The sequence below is a fragment of the Ornithorhynchus anatinus genome, chromosome 2, assembly GCF_004115215.2.
Source record: "Ornithorhynchus anatinus isolate Pmale09 chromosome 2, mOrnAna1.pri.v4, whole genome shotgun sequence".
Lineage (NCBI taxonomy): Eukaryota > Metazoa > Chordata > Mammalia > Monotremata > Ornithorhynchidae > Ornithorhynchus > Ornithorhynchus anatinus.
The window spans coordinates 31,499,044-31,503,651 of record NC_041729.1 but is presented as its reverse complement, the minus strand read 5'-3'; the positions used below and the strand labels follow the sequence as shown (position 1 = coordinate 31,503,651).

Genomic DNA, 4,608 nt, shown 5'->3' with positions numbered 1-4,608 from the left:
CGGGTAGGCCTCTGCTTGACTCTCCTTCCTGTAGCCGAGACAGGTAGAGTACTGGCAACTCTCCAGCTGCAACCCTGAGAGAGCACATTATGTGCTCGGCGATCGCTATTTGGAGTTTGACGGCCTCGTTCCACCCCTTCCACCTCTCCTCTGATGGTTGCCTCACAAAGCCCTCTTCTGGGTCTCCGACTCTTCTCCCTTCACGTTCATTCTCTGCTCTCGTGACTTTACCAGATGCCTCGATGAAGATGACTCCCAAATTTATCCATTCAATTCATTCAATTGTATTTATTGAGCGCTCACTGTGGCGGAGCACTCTGCCTCTAATCCCAACCTCCCATCCAATCGACAATCGTGCATTTTCTCCAACAGGCGTATCTACATGGATCTCCCACCGACACCTCCATCTCGACATGTCCAAAACTGAACTTGTCATCTTTTCTCCTCCTCCTAACTTTCCTATCTCTGTCAACATCCTCCTCCTCCTTCCAACATTGGTGTTATCTCTGACTCCTGTCTTTCATCCCTCACATTACGTCAGCAACTAAACCTTGCCAACTCTTCCTCCATAACATTTCCCTGGTTCTCCCCTTCCTCTCCATTCCAAGAGCTACTAAGCTCTTGTCCTATCACTGTTAGATCACTGTATCGGCCTCCTCCCTGGCTTCCCTGCCTCCCGCCTCTCCCCATGCTGCTGCATGGATCCTCTAGTTTATAAAGTCCTAGTAGGCAGGGAACGTGTCTACCAACTCTGTAATATTGTACTCTCCCAAGCACTTAGTACAGGGCTCAGCACACACTAAGTCCTCAATAAATACCACTGATAGATGGAATTCATTCAATCGTATTTACTGAGTGCTTACTGTGTGCAAAGCACACCCAGGCACTTGGGAGAGTACAATATAACGTCAGAAACATTCCCTGCCTACAGTGAGCTCACAATCTAGAGGGGGAGACAGATATTAATATAGATAGATAAATAAATAAATAAATAAATAAATAAATAAATAAATAAATAAATAGATCGATCGATCGATCGACAGACAGACAGACTGACATAGATAGGTAGATGGATAGGTAGATAGATAGATAGATAGATAGATAGATAGATAGATAGATAGATAGATAGATAACAGATATATCTCATCTTATACCGTCGAGTCATGTCCATGGTGTCACTATGGGTCAGAAACATCTCTCCCAGATTTCCCTGCTCTCCATCTGCAATCGCTCTGGTAGTGTATCCACAGAGTTTTCTTGGTAAAAATACGGAAGTTGTCTACCATTACCGCCTTCCGCACAGTAAACTAGAGTCTCCACCTTCCACTGTCTCCCATGCCGCTGCTGCCCAGCTTGGGTGAGTTTTGACTTGTATCAGATTTCCTTCCACTCGCTAGCCACTGGCCAAGCTAGGAATGGAATGGATAGGCCTCTGCTTGGCTCTCCCTCCCGTAGCCAAGACTGGCAGAGTACTGGAAACTCTCCAGGTGCGACCCTGAGAGGGGACAGATACGTACAAATACAGATATATACATATACTCTGTGGGGAAAGAGGGAGGATGAATGATTGAATGATTCTTGTACAAGGCCTCCTAAATTCAACTTCTATCTGCACCTCACACTTGATTTTCCTACTTCTGATCTCTGGCTTGTGCTGTTTCCCCATCCTGCAACTCCTCCTTCATCAAATTTACCAGACCCCAGGTCTTCCCATCTTGAAAGTCCTCCTAAAAAATTCCACCTCCTCCCAGAAGCCTTCTCGGGTCAATTCGCAACACCCCAGTCACCACAGCCCGATGCCCAACCTTCATTCCTATCCTCAGCACTTGTGTAGATATGTAAATTTTTATTTATTCGTAGATTGTGCTTATATATTGATCAGTACGTTCAGTTTTTCGATCAGCTCTCCCATCTTATGTGTTTGCACTGCTTCCCGTTTCATCCTTCTTCTTCCTCCTGCTTTCACCACCTGTAAATAATTTAAACCGCAAACTCCTTGAGAGCAGGGACCAAGTATCTTGCTACTGTATCTTGCCCACCTCTCAGTAGGCGCCCAATAAGTAAGCAGCGTGGCTCAGTGGAAAGAGCCCGGGCTTGGGAGTCAGAGGTCATGGGTTCTAATCCTGCCTCCGCCATTTGCCAGCTGTGTGACTGTGGGCAAATCACTTAACTTCTCTGTGCCTCAGTTACCTCATCTGTAAAATGGGGATTAAAAATGTGAGCCCCACGTGGGACAGCCTGATCACCTTGTATCCCCCAGTGCTTAGAACATTGTTTTGCACATCATAAGCGCTTAACAAAGCAGCGTGGCTTAGTGGAAAGAGCACAGGCTTGGGAGTCAAAGGTCGGGGGTTCTAATCCCGGCTCAGCCACTGTCTGCAGTGTGACCTTGGGAAAGTCACTTAACTTCTCTGTGCCTCAGTTATCTCATCTGTAAAAATGGGGATTAAAAAAAGTGAGCCCCATGTGGGACAATCTGATTACCCTGTATCTATGCCAGCGCTTAGAGCAGTGCTCAGCACATAGTAAGTGCTTAACAAATACTATAATTATTAAATACCACCATTTATTATTTATTTTACCATTGATTCAAAAGCTCTTGGGCAATGGAATTCAAATTTTTTAAAAAAAAATTCAAGTTAGTCACATCCCTGGATTTGCTTGGAAAACAGTTGCAAGCCTTTCTGCCCTTGCAATCCTTCTGTCAGCTGGCTGAACACAAACCCCTTTTCCTATAATCATTATTACTGATAATAATGATTATCATTATTATTATTATGGTGTTTGCTAAGTGCTTACTCTGTACCAGGCACTGTACTAAGCACTGGGGTGTATACAAGCAAATCGGGCTGGACACAGTCCCTGTCCCATGTGGGGCTCACAATCTCAATCGCCATTTTACAGATGACATAACTGTGGCACAGAGCAGTAAAGTGATTTGCCCAGGATCACACTGCAGACAAGTGACGGAGCCGAGCCGGGATTAGATTGAAAGGGTCCCTCGGGCCAGTGCCAGGCGATGGGGCTGAGCTGATCAGGTCCCTGAGAAGGAGATGAGCGGTTTGGATGTCCCAGACCTGTTCTCCCTGAGAGCAGAGCCCACTATTTCTGGGGCTTTGGATATTCTTCAGTGAGGCTCCTCCCCAATTCAGCCCTCATTTTTCCTATTCATTTGGGTCATTATTTATTTGCCAGTGAGATACTTGCGGGTGAAATGAACTGGGGTACTTGCTCTAAGCCTACCAATCTACTCACTGTACCTCAATTTCATCTATCTCAGCGATGTCCTGTCTATGGAACACCCTCCCTCCTCATATCAAGCAGACAGTTACTCTCTCCACTTTCAAAGCCTTATTGAAGGCACATCTCCTCTAGGAGGTCTTCCCAGACTAAGCGCTCATATCTTCTTCTCCCTCTCCCTTCTGTGTCTCCCTGATTTTCTCCCTTTATTCACCACCACCCCCCACCCACCGTCAGTCCCACAGCACTTACGAAAGTAACAGTAATTTATTTATTTATATTAATGTCTGTCTCCCCCTCTAAACTGTGACCTCACTGTGGGCAGGGAATGTGTCTACCAACTCTGTTATATTGCACTCTCCCAGGTGCTTAGTACAGTCCTCTGTACATGGTAAGCATTCAATAGATGCTACTGATTGATCGATTGAATCCCAGATTTGAGGAATCCTTGAGTGAAGCACCCTACCCTGGGGTTCACACACTCCGTTCCCTTCCTCTATTTCCAGCATCGTGTGGGGTGGGAGGTCGGCCGGTCATCAGGGCCTGGGGGAGGAGAGGTGTCCTATTCCCTCCCGCTCTCCTCGGCACCAGTTCACACACCCAGTTAGCCAGCCCCTCGGGAGATGAAGGTACAGAGTAGGTAGCATTTTTTAATGGCATTTTTTAAGTGCTTACTATGTGCCGGGCACTGCACTAAACGCTGGGGCAGATAGAGTTCGTGTCCCACATGGGGCTCACAATCTTGATCTCCATTTTACAGATGAGGTAACTGTGGCACAGAGAAGCAAAGTGATTTGCCCGAGGTCACTTAGCAGACAAGTAGGAGAGCAGAGATTAGAACCCAGGTCCTTCTGACTCCCAGGCCCTTGCTCTAACCATCAGGCCACACGACTTCTCATTCTTTCATTCTAGCAGTCTTCCTTCCCAAACCTCTCTCCTCCTCCTCTATGCCAGGATCTAAAGCAAGGCTTGCTTAGAACGAGCAGTTGGAAAATCAAAGGGCTGGAGCCAGAGGGCCCACCTGGCAAGTCTTCCCCGGGCCTGGCACCGGTTGACGCTGCTGCCAGACACCCACGGCTTCCCTTCTCTCCTGAACGAACGCCGCTTCCTGCCCACGGTTGTTTGTGACAGGAAAGCGCCTCCGTGGCAGAGCACAGAAGCAAGTGCACCTCCAGCTTCTCCTGTGGGGGGAAGATGACACATGATCCAGTATTTCTTTCAGAACAAATATCCTAGGTTGCCCACGCCAAACCCCCGAGCCAGACGCAGTTGCCAGAGACACCTTTCATGGATGTGGGACTGGGGAGGTAATAACCTCCAGCCTGTGGGGAATGTATACTTTTTTATTGTTATACTGTACTCTCCCAA

At 47.3% G+C, this 4,608-nt stretch overlaps 1 non-coding gene across 1 annotated transcript; it reads right to left on the bottom strand.

Annotated features, from left to right (window-relative positions):
- Nucleotides 1–1,367: 1,367 nt before the first annotated feature.
- On the bottom strand, nucleotides 1,368–1,505 carry LOC114809534. The gene has a single exon (XR_003757312.1). It is a non-coding gene; the product is annotated as a small nucleolar RNA SNORA7 (small nucleolar RNA).
- Between the last annotated feature and the right edge of the window lie 3,103 nt (nucleotides 1,506–4,608).